At 40.1% G+C, this 12,910-nt stretch overlaps 1 pseudogene; it reads right to left on the bottom strand.

Annotated features, from left to right (window-relative positions):
• Window positions 1–11,396: 11,396 nt before the first annotated feature.
• LOC101834924 lies at window positions 11,397–11,909 on the bottom strand (annotated as a pseudogene).
• Window positions 11,910–12,910: the final 1,001 nt, after the last annotated feature.

Below are 12,910 nucleotides of genomic sequence, written 5' to 3'. Positions count from 1 at the left end.
ACCCTTTCTGCTGCTGTACCATGAGGTCCCCTCAAAGACCTCTTTTCTTTCTAAAATGCCTTGCAGCATGCTATCTGGAGGCAAGGTGTGTGCTGTTTGGCTCCCCATCGCTGTTCCCAGGCGATTATTTCTTCCAAAGATGTCCAGATTTGATTCCTCTCTGTAATAGCCCATTTTGATACTGTGACTATTGATTCATTGATTTAGTCTTGCACATTTTCACCTACCTCATATTTTTTTATCTACCTCTAATTCCATGCTTGGTCATTGTAATCACTCCCTTGTATTTTATCTTATCTTCTTGTACGAGTCTGGTGTTGCACTGTGCCTATTTGTCAAATAATCTTGTTTATCCCTGTCTCTTCCCAAATTCTGGATTCTGCCCCTGCATATGAGTACACCAAAGTTGACTAAAGAGCACCCCCACACCAAGTTCTTACTATCTGCCTATAGGGGACCCTGAATGCTTTGTGCAATCATGATATATCATATATGTCCAAGCTAGCATTACTATTGCTATGATGGAACACCATGACATGTGCAAAACATAGAGGAAAGGGTTTATTTGACTTACACTTCCATATTATAGTTCATCACTGAAGGAAGTCGGTAGAGGAATTAAAACAGGTCGAGAACCTGGAGGCAGGAGCTGATACAGAAGCCTTGGAGGACTGCTGTTTACTGGATTCTTCCCCATGGCTTTCTCAGCCCACTTTCTAATAGAGCCCAGGTCCACCAGTACAAGGATGATACCACCCCCTATAGGCTGGGCCCTTCCCAATCAATTACTAATTAAGAAAATGTCCTACAGATCTTACAAAGGCATTTTCTCAATTGTGATTCCCTTCTCTCAGATAACTCTAGCTTGTGTCAAGTTGACATAAAACTTGCTAACACAATATATAAAGACAGTAAGCAGTAGTCAGTGTAACATAAACATAATATGGCTGACAATCAAGGGAATAAGGCTTGTAGGACCTCCATATGGAAGCAGGTTGGGGAGGCTGTGGGCCCCTTTCCAGCTACTCTGTTTGACTAATGTCATAGTTTTGTTTCTGGTAACAATTCTCCAGGAAGTCCAGTGAAGTCCTCCTTGCCCTCCTGCTGACACTATCCCTGCACTGACAGTTATCTGAAAAAAATAAAATAAAAAGGAGGAAATAGGCTGTGGAGCCTGATTATAGACTAGATAGACCTTGGGCACAGGATGCATGGGATCAGACCTGGCTGTGGAGATGGAGGCTGGGTACTATATTTTGGATCAGCATCTGATATTTTATAGAGTTTAGAAAACATCTTACCATATTGTCTCAGACTTTACAGTTTCTGTAAGAAAATTTGCTGTAATTTCAGTGTGTTTGTCATTATATATGATTGGTGCTTATCTCCTGCAGCTTCCAATATCTTTCTTTATTCTCTACACTTAATTTTTTAACTATAAGTTGGTACAGGTAGGTTCTTGCTTGGTTGTGTCTGTTTGATATTCTAAATGCTTCCTGAACAAAGTGATCCTCTCTTTCCTAGAGTTGGGAAATTTCTTATTATAATGTTTTATATGTGTATATAGAACATATAAATAATATATACATAAATACATACATGAAACTATATTATTTATGCTATCATCCAGAAGTTCTTTATTTTGTCTTCATAGTCTCTTAATGATTCCCTATTTATTTCATACGTTCTATTTGTATTTTCTTATACCATCTGTGTCAATGTCTGAATGTTTTACTTCTGATATTTAGCTGTCCACTTGTCTTATTGAGGCTCTTTATTTAAAGAACCTTAAGTTTTGTGTATGTGTGTTTCTATCTCTTTAATAAATTCCACTTTCATATCCCAAATTGAGTTCCTTATTTCATCTAGTTGATTATTTCTGTACTCTGAATTCATTTAAGAATTTAAATAACAGGATCCATTTATGTGTTTCCTCAACGATATATACCATACCATCAAAGGCAAAAGTAAACTTAGGCTGAAAGTAAGACAAAAGCTATTCTAAGCAAGTAGGTTCTAGCAAAAAAAACCACATAGGTTTTAAATCAAAAATTGTGAAAAGATGAAAATAATCAACTTATATTGATGAGGAGGACAAGCCAACATGATATCAAGAGGATATGGCAAGTCTAACATTAGCATATCAGTTTTATAAAGCAATTATTACTAACTATAAATACATAGGTTAACTCTAGCACAGTAATAGTAAGTGATAAAAGCACCCCACTTGTAGCAATAGAGAATAATCCAGATAAAAATGAATAAATAAAGAAGTATTTGAGTTAAATGACATTATAAATCTAACAGATACTTATAGAACATGTCTACCAAACTTACACATTTTTTAACAGCTCACAATTTTTTCAATGATAACACATATTATCTGGTAAGCAAGTTTTAACAAATACAGGAAGACTGAAAAGTCCTGTGTCTTATCTGATCCTAGGGGAATAAACTAGAAACCATTTGCAAGAATATAAATAACAGAAAGTATGCAAACTCAGGAAGGTTGATCAAGACATGTGATATATGGATAGTTAAACATATAAATAGGAAATTTAAAAAAATACAAAGATCAAGTGAAAATGAATCATACAAAGCTCTACAGGACAAAATGAAAATAATTTGTCAGGTATATGTGTCTATATATATTAAAAATCAGAGATATCTGAAACAAACCACTTAACAATGCATTTTATAGCTTGAGAAAAACAAGGAGCCAGGCAGTGGTGGTGCATGCCTTTAATCCCAGCACTTGGGAGGCAGAGGCAGGTGGATCTCTGTGAGTTCGAGGCCAGGCTGGACCGACAGCCTCCAAAACAATACAGAGAAACCCTGTCTCGTAAAAACCAAAAAAAAAAAAAAAAAAGGAAAGAAAGAAAAAAAGAAATAAAAGAGAAAAACAAGAATAAGCCAAATACCAAAGTAGTACACATAAAGAAATAATAAAAATCATGGCAGACATAAATTGAATTTAAATACAATATAACGTATCAGTGAAACAGAATTGGGTAACAGAATGCAAACCCTTAGACAAACTGATGTAATGAAATATAAGATCAACATTAATTAAATCAGACATGGAAAAAGAAACATTGCAACTGATACCAATGTTGTTTATAAGATCGTTAATATATGCCTTGAGAACATGTATAAGTTTTGAAAATGTTGAAAAAATGGATAGAATGTTTTTCAAGGCACATAAATATAATCTACCAAATTTAACTAACTGAGTCTAAACTACTTAAATGTGTCTAGAAAATACAATGTGGTTGAATCAGCAATTTAACAAAAGCATTCTAGGTAATAAGAAAAAGTCCAAGCCTCAATAAATTCAATGTTGAGTACTTCCAAACCTTTAATGAAAAAACGAAACAAAAAAGAAACTCCAATGCTTCTCAAACTACTTCATAAAAAATAAAGGCAATGAAGGCTGAATTTAAGAACACATTAAAAATTTCATTAACCATGATTACATTTGACTTCACTCTAGAAATTCAAGACTTATTTAGCATTTGCAAAGCTATAAATATAGACATGATGTGAACCTGAAGAGCCTCAACACCAGCAATCACATGATCACTTCAATAGGTTAGGAAAAGCTTTTAAGAAAATTTATTTTCTACTTATGACAAAATCACTGAAGGGACTGGGAAAAGAAGGAGCATATATGAACATAATGAAGGCTGTGTATGACAAACTTAGTGTAGGCATTCCTTCTAAAATCAAGAGTAGGACAAGAGTGTTCACTTTCTACATTTTGAGGCAGTACAATCCTTGAGGTCTTATGTAGAGCTATAAGAGAAGAAAAGAAGACAAAGTGATACATGTTGGAAATGAAGTTGTCAAAGTACTCCTATTGGAAGATGATATGATTTTATATGCAAAAGATATCACCAGAAAATTCTTAAAACTGATAAACACTTTTATCAATGTAGTAGGCTACAGAAATAACATGCAACCACAAGTAGCTAGCTTTCCAGTATACCGATCACAGACATGCCTAAGAAGAAATCAAGAAAACATTCCCATTCAAAATTATCTGTACAAATTCCTAGCATAAATCTCACCAAGTATAAGATTTTTCACAGTAAAACTTTAAAACTGAAGCGATAAATTTAAAAAGATACTGGAAAATTAAGTAACTAATTGATGAAATTGATATCATGTAAATATACATACAACCATAATAATCTAAAAAGTCAAAGCAAATGCCTATCAAATTTTCAATGGCATTTTTCACAGAAATACTTAAAAATTACCCTAAATTTGATATTAGAGCCCAAGAGATCCCAGATAGCTGGAGAAATCAAAGTGAAATAATAAAGTTCTAGGCTTCAGTGTCTTTTATTTAAAACACAGTGCATTAATTTCAGCAGTATATAAATAATGAAGGACCCAAATCTACATTCACACAACTACAGCCACCTGAATTTTGCCAACTCAATATAGGATGCTGGGAAAACTGGATATTCATATATAAAATGTTAAATTAAAACCTGTATCTTACCTTGTACAAGAATCAATTCCAAACGGATAAAAGACCTTAATGTAAGATCTGAAATTTTAATTATTTGAAGAAAACTCACAGTCACAGAGCAATGAGGATCAAGATGACAGCCTAAAGACTTTCTGTAAATCCTTTTGAGCACCCTCAAAATAATGACAACTGCGAACATGGTTGCACGGCATTAAAAAAATTGGCACAGACAAAGAAACAGTTTTGTGAGGAGACATCCTACAGAATGAGAGGAAAGATTACCACCTGTACATTTGACTGTCTTTAATATCTAGGATATAGGAAGAACTCAAAAACAAAATACTGAGAAATCCAACAATCCAATCAGCAAATGAGCTAAAGAAATGCATATACAAGTCTCAAAAGATAAGGTACAAACAGCTGCTAAGCATGTGGGGGAAAAATGTTCAGCATTGTAAACCAGCAACGAAATGCAGATAAAAACTTCACTGAGATTTCTTTTCACCCCGGTGGTAGTAACAATCATTAAGAAAATAAATAACAGATTTGCCTGGCCTGTGTGGATGGCTCCGCACCACAGCTATGGGTCTGGGGCAGTGCACAATTATCTAGGACCCACTTGGTACTTTCCAATCCTGTGTGTTGGAGGACTCAGACAGCTGTCTCCTATACCTTGCAGTCTTGGCATGTAAAAGATTAAAAACAGCATCCCAATGCCATGCCTTGTGGCTGTGGTGGGCATTACTCAACCAAGTGCCACCTAGACTCAACCAGGAGCCTGTTGGGTGGCAGAACTGCTCAGAGGCATATCTGAGGAGGTGAGGATGGTAATGAACAGGATAATGTGAGTGGACTGCTTTCCTCCTGAGTCCAGGGTGATGACTGGGCCTGGGCTGTGCTAAGGGCCAAGTGTTGTGTTATATCGTGATTGTGTTCTGACAAATAAAGCTTGCTTGTAGTCACAGGGTGGAGCTAGTCACTAGGTGATCTAATCTAATCATAGAGTTTTGGAGGACTGTAGACAGAGAGGAAATAGGAAGTAGTAAGTCATGGCAGAGAGACCATCTTGACCTTTTTGGATGGAGGAATGGTAGAGGTAGGTGGTGACTGGTGGTTGTTCCCTGCTTCTCTGATCTTTAGTGTCTTATCCCAATATTGGATTCCAGATTTTTTTATTGATAAAGATTAATTAGAGTAATGCTTCAGCCAACTTTTGGTTCACGACCCTAAAGATTCCAAGGTCTATATTCTCACTACCATCTGTGTCATTGTGATGTTCAAGGGCCACACTGCCATGGAGGCCACACCAATCTGGGTGGACTGTGCTACTCCCTGAGGATATCGTGACATCCAGGTTCAGATTAATGCTGAGCATCATGTCTGGGTCAATGATCCTACTGCAGCCTGGTCTGTGTTGATATCCCTGGCTCCTGATACCATCAAAGGTCATGCTAATTACAGGGTTATGGGCTGCCACCTGGGGCCATGCTGGTGTCCAAAGGCCACATTGCCACAGGGGCCATGCCAATCTAGATTTCCTGCCCTGCCACCTGGAACTAAGGTGACATCAGAGGCTGGGTCACTGCCTATAACCATATCTGGGTCCATGGTTCTATCACAGCCAGGGTATATATTGATGTTCATAGTCCATGAGATCACCAAAGGTCACACACAGATGTCCTGGGGGCTGGGGAGCAGCCTGTGGCCAGGTGGGTATCTGAGAACTGTGCTGCAACCAGGACCCTGATGTTCAAAGTGACCTGTGCTCTTATATATGATATGAGATAATAGGGCTATGATATCATTTGACAGGATTGCTGCCAGGGGCCATGTCAGAGTCCACAGTCCTATGGCAGTCAGGGTCTGAGCTGATGTTCTTGGCTCCTGTTACCACCAAGCACCATGCAGATGACTGGGTCTGGTCAGCCTCCTGACAGCACCTTGGTGTCTGTGGGCCATGCCACTGCAGAGGGCCATACTAATCTGGGTAGCCTGTGCTGCCACCAGGGGCATGGTGAAATCCAGGACCCAAGCTGCTGCCAAGGCCTATATCTGGGTCCATAGTACTGCTGCAGCTGGAGTCTACAATGATGTCCACTGCTGGTATTAGCACAGGGGGTCATAGGAACCACAAGTGTGGAAATCCCAGGGATGTGCTGAGCCAGCCCTGCCCTTTGCTGGCCCTGGGATGGATGGTCATGAAGCTTTTGCTTATTGGATACTGTAGGAGAAGAGATGGTCTCGCTTCTCAGGGAAGATCTGGCCCCCTACACTTGGGAAAGATGTCCCTACTCCTGACCATAGGCATATAACACATCAGGGTAGCACATTAGAATTGAACCTGTTGTTGGGGATGAAGGTAAGTCAACTCTGAAGGTGTGAGTACAGCAGAGCTAAATCTGTCCTCCACCTTGTCTACCATGTGTTGACATAGGTGAGGTAAAGATGCCTTCAGCCTTCTCTCATTGCCACCAATGACAGGTGAGAGAGCTGGTGCTATGCTGGGGTCATGAAAGCGAGAGAACTAACCCTGCCCCTCACTGGCTGCTGCATCCAGGAGAGCAGGACTTGAAACCTGCCTGAATTGCACATTAGAGTTGACCCTCTTCTCTGGAGAACAGGAGATCTGACCTTGCCCCAACCCTGTATAACCCTTGCAGCAATCAGGAGACAGGCTCCTGAACCTCACCTGGACAAACAGTAGAACTCACCCTGGTGGTAAGAATGTGAGTGGATTGGATCTTGGGACCTGAGAACAGAACTGTTCCTGCCCCTTGCTGCAGGCTGCCTTGGGTAAGGTATCCAAGGCAGTGCTGGAGAGGTCACCCGGGTAGTGACTATTAGGAATCAGGGCTGAGATGGCCCATCCCAAAATCCACTGCATTTGTGAACTGCTGGAGCATGTGAAGGGGATGAAACTAGAGATCCAAAACAGAAGAAACTCCGCAACAGGGGAAATCAACAGGATATCCAAGAGATCCAAAAGGTGCCCCAGATTGTGGAGCAGAAGCCAGAGGCCTCAAGCCAGACCAATGACTGAAAGCAATGAACACTTAAAGATAAATGAACTAAAGGGTAAACTCAAGAGGCCAAATTATAGGTTCTATGAGCTTCTTCTCGTTCTCTTTTTTTTCTTTTTCTTTTTTTCTTTTTATGGTTGTTGTTTATTTGGTTGGTTTTTGGTTTTTCTTTTAAACTTTGTTTCATTTTGCGGGGAGGTTGCGTGGATAGAGGGAGGAAGCAAGAGGAAGAGGAGATGATACATGAAGTGAAATCCTCAGAGAATCAATAAAAATTGAGGGAAGAAAAGAACAAGTAATGACAAATACCGGTAATAATGGAGAAAAATAAGGGAACCAAAATTCAATATTGACGGGGTTTAATAAGTTAGTTCGGCAACAATAAAAATCAGTATGTAGTTTCATGAAAAACTCAAGAGTAGACTGACCAGGTGATCCAACTCCACCATGGTTAGGTATTGAATTTACCTAAAGGATTCTAAATTAAGACAAGACAGAGATATTTAGATACCAATGTCTACTGAAGAACTATATGTAACAGCTAAGGGTTGAGAACAGTCTAGATATTTAAGAACAGAGAAATGGGTAAAGATATATATAGCGATGAAGAATAAAATTATCATTTACTCAAAAATGGATGCAAATCAGAGATTAGCATATTAAATGAAATAAGTCAGACTCAGAAAGACAGATATCACATATTTTCTCTCATTTGTGGATCCCCAACTTTTATATAGAAATATAAAATAGTACATATTTATATGACATGAAAGTAGAAATAAATTTACCTAGTAATGTGCATATGTCTAAGGTGGGTGGCAGGGAGAATAAAGAATGGTCTGTGGGAATTGGAATGAATATGTTCAAAGTACATTATATACTTGAATGAAAATGTCCTTGTCAAATCCAATGTACAATCAATGTATGCCAACAAAATTCAATTAAGTTGTATCATCCACCCAAGATGATTGAATGAAAGTCTGTCTAGGATATGAAGTCCCTCTGACCTGTTTTGGAGAAGAATCAGGTAGGCAATTGCTTATGTTTTACACAAAGGTCTATGTGCCTTAGAATCAGGTAGGATACCCAGGGGTGTCTGATTCATGTTGTCAATGACCCTGCTTCCTCCAGCTATAGAGAATGGCTTGTTCCCTTTCAGGAGGCCAACAGTAGGTCCTGTTATTTACAAATTATCTCTGGTGTTGTATTAAAGAGTTACTAAAATTCTGAAACTAGTAAACAAATATAGGCATGAGACAAAGAGGAAGAAGAAATAGGTACTGTTGGCATGGACATAGAAATCACATGTTGTTAAGTAGGGACAAACACTGTCACCATATTCATGGAGGAGCAGCAACTTTGGTTAATGGTGACTGTATCTAATGTGGATTCCTCTCATATAATATGGAGGTTACTCTACTTAAATCAAGAGGAAGGTCAGGTGGGGTGGTCTAGTCAGCAGAAAGATTTGATCCATTATTGCCTTGGTACAAACTGATTTTGGAGGCAGAGGTGTTCTGCCTAAACTAGTGGAAATTGTCGTGACCATTGATAATGAAAATAATGATAAGCATCAATAGAACCGGTGGAAATAGGGACAAAATTTCTGTCCTACAGTGCAAAACTGGAAAAGATAAAGGCTAAACCACTCGCCAATTAAATGTATACTCTTCAGTTTTCGTCACAAAGATAGGATTAAAACATCCCCCCACACACACCATGCCAACACATTAGCCATTCCATACTGAGTGTCCTGAATTGCCACCCAGGGCCATGGAAGCATCCAGGCCTGAGCTGCAGCCAAGGAATGTGTCTGTTTGTGATCTTGCTTCACCCAGTGTCTGTGTTGATGTTGATGGAACCTGTTGCCATCAAGGGCTATGCAGAACCCCAGGGTCTGGTTCACCACCTGGAGTCATGTTGGTATCTGAGAGGTATCCTGCAAGTGACATGCCAATTTGAGTGGCTTGTACTGCCATGGGATCCTTCCAGTGATTGTGTCTGAGTCTGTGGTCCTTCTGCAGTCAGGGTCTGTGTTGATATAGAAGACTCATGTTGCTACCAAAGACCACAAGGATACTCTGATTCTGGGCCATTACTTATGGCTGTGCTGGGGTCTGAAGAATGTGTAGCTATCAGGGCCACACCGATTTGGATGGCATAACCTTGGGCCATGGTGTCATCTGGGCTCAAGCTGCTGCTGAAGGCCATGGCTGTGTCTGTGATCCTATTGCAGATAGGGTCTGCACTGATGTTTCTTGATTCTGTTATCACTAAACTCTGTGCAGATGGTCTGGAACTTTAAGGTCTGGAACTTGAAGCCATGTTGTTGCCAGGCTGTCACTAGGGTCATACAGATTAGGTGGTCTGAAACCAGGGCCCATAATGATATCTGGGCCTGAGCTAATACTGGGATTAATGTCTGGGTTCATGACTCAATTGCAGCCAGTGTCTATGCTGATGTCTATATTTCCTTACCATCAAAGTCCATGAAGCTGCCTAGATTCTGGGCTACTACCTTGGACCATGTTGAAGTCCTTACCTATGCTGCTGCTGGGCCCAAGAAGACCCCAGAGGCCTGTGCTACCACCTGGGGCCATGGTGACAACCTGGTTGAAGCTGCTGCTGATGTCCAATGACATGTTACTACAGGGACCCATATGAAACATGTGTTGAACTATGTGGTTAACCATGTGTTGAAGCAGGCAGGCCATGCTAAGCTGGCCCCACCCCTCATTAGCCTGGCGAGATACAAGAGAACTAGCAATGACCTCAGCCCCACATAGGAAAGTTGTCTCCCCTCCCCCTTTCTCCTCCTGCACTTGGGGAAGCTAGCCCTACCCTCACCATGGGCATGGGATAGCTGGCTCTGCCCCTCATCTGAGGAGCATGGTTCCAGCAGCCTGGTCTGACCAACTCAGGTATCACCCAAGCATACTTTCAGGGTTTTGAGTTCACATTCCCCAACATCTACCCCATATTTGATCTGCTGGAGGTGTGAAGGGACTGGTGGTATGGATCCATAGCCACAGGATCTCTATGAATCAGGGCAACAGCAGGATATCTGACAAGAGATTTGGTGAGGCTCCAGTATTGATGGTTTGCCAGCTCCCACTTCCACTAAGGCAAATGAAGAATGTGTATTTTTTGTTTATTTGCTTTTTGGTTTGTCCATTTTATTTGTGTTTTATATTATTGTTTGTTTAGTTAATATTATTTGAATTTTTTAACAAAGAGGATGAATGTTTTATTTGTTTCTCACTGTGTTGCAAAGCCAGTATGTCAGGGTAGAAAAACAATGGCAGCCCACACAGCACATGGTAAAATTAAGACAGTACTGTCCTTCATCTAACACTGTACTATAGTTTCCTGTGCTCCCAGGCATTTCCAATGAGAAACACATTAAGTCCTTCAACCAGAATCCCAGTGGATATGGGCAAATTACAGTATTATGTGAGATTTGCAACACTACTATCCTGAATTATGGAATTCTTGTCATCACTAGGTAGGGCCTCACCGTGTAACTCTGGCTGACCTGGAACTTGTTAGTAGACCAGGCTGACCTGGAAACAAGAGATCTGCTGTCAGGTGCTGGGATTAAAGGGTAGTTTGTCACCAAGCCCAGCTTCATAACCACTTTATTACCATAAATGATCAAGAATTCTAAACACCAGAGCTTAACCCTAGTCTAAATACCTAGTATGAAGATTATTAAAAATATGTACATTGTATTTATCTGTATCCATCAGGAAGTTGTACTATTGAGTAGTTTCTTTCCATCAGTATTGGTAGAAGTTATTTCAGATCTTCTATTCTCCACTAACTTAAGACAAACATGATGGAACAAGTTACTTCCTTACTTCCAACAGTTTTATTTGGGAGTGGGAGTGCCATGCTCACTCCTCAATGGATTTTACATATTTCTCATATGCTTCTTCACTCATTAATTCCTAGCCCTGAAGGGTCACTCACTGTCATCTTGATCAGCCAACCATCTTCATACCAGGATTTGTTGACGATCCCTGCATTTTCTCCAAGTGCTTCATTGACTTCAGTTACCTCTCCTGTCAGAGGAGAGTAGAGTTCACTGGCAGCCTTCACACTCTCCAAAGGACCAAATTCATCTCTTTTTTTTTCAGTTTTGTCCCAATTTCAGGCAGACTACAGTAAACAACATCTCCCAAAGCTCTCTGTGCAAAATTGCTGATTCCCACTGCTCCAATACCATTCTCTGTGGTTATCCATTCATGTTTCTCTGTGAATTTACCCACCAACTGCACAGCGGATCCAGTGCTCAGAACACAGACAGTGGTGGCGCTCAGCACCCAGGGCCGCGGTGGGCAGGAGGCCAAGGCAGTACGCAGACTGCAGGCCACCGCCCACGGGCTCCTAGCCACTCGCAGTGACATGATCAGGGTTCCTAGGGTAACCGCACTGCGCCTCCACCACCGGGCCTATTATTTGAATTTTTAACTTTACTTTTATTTTTACTATTTCTTTTTAAGTTTTCCTTTGGGGGACTCTAGAAGGGTGAAGGAGGGATATGGAGGGACTGGGAAATGAATTAGGTACATGATGTGAAATTATCAAAGAGTCAATAAAAACAGTGTTTTAAAAATATTACCTACCTTTCTGTTACCTCCTACAAAAATAGATAGAAAGTCCCCTGATAGCACATTCCTTCCAGCTGTCTTGCCCTTTTCGTTCTTTCCTTTTATAGGAAAACTCCCTGAGTGCATTTCTGCACTTGTATACTCCAGTTTCTCTCTTCTTTCTTAAACCATTCCAATCAGGACCTTATTCTCCCCTTTTGTGAAGGATCAACCCTTGAAGATCATTTTTGAATTTTTTTTTTTGGTGTGCTAAATCAGATAGCTGAATATGAGTCTCCCTCTGCCTTGACCTCTGAGGAGCATTTAACACATCGCATTGCTGTCTCCTGGAAATGTCTCTATCATTCGCCTTCCCAGAAACCATTGTCTCTTGTTATTTCTTGTACTCCTTCAGTATTGTTTTTTCATTTTCTCACTATCTTTTTGTTCTCTAATCAGAGACCTCTGATATAATGTTTGGATATCAACCTATATTCATTAACTAATATGTCATATCTTTGTTTTCCATGTCCACTTAGATATATTGACAGACATCTCAAATGTGTCTTAGTCAAGCTTTTGATATGTCACCTTTCCTGGCCCCAACATATCCTTTCCATAGTCTCAATTAATGACTACTTCATTTCTTCTCTTACTCAAACCAAATCTCTTGATGTTATCTTTGCTTTCTCTTTTCTTTCATGCCCATTATAAAAGCTATCAGCAAATTCCATTGGCTCTGTCTTTAAAGTTCATCCAGGGACTTCTTACTGGCCTAGCTATACCCTCATTCAAGACATTATCTCTCAAGCCTAGGC

Source organism: Mesocricetus auratus, unplaced genomic scaffold (assembly GCF_017639785.1).
Source record: "Mesocricetus auratus isolate SY011 unplaced genomic scaffold, BCM_Maur_2.0 Super-Scaffold_100676, whole genome shotgun sequence".
Lineage (NCBI taxonomy): Eukaryota > Metazoa > Chordata > Mammalia > Rodentia > Cricetidae > Mesocricetus > Mesocricetus auratus.
Note: the sequence above shows the minus strand (reverse complement) of the source record. Positions and strands in the feature narration are given on the sequence as shown.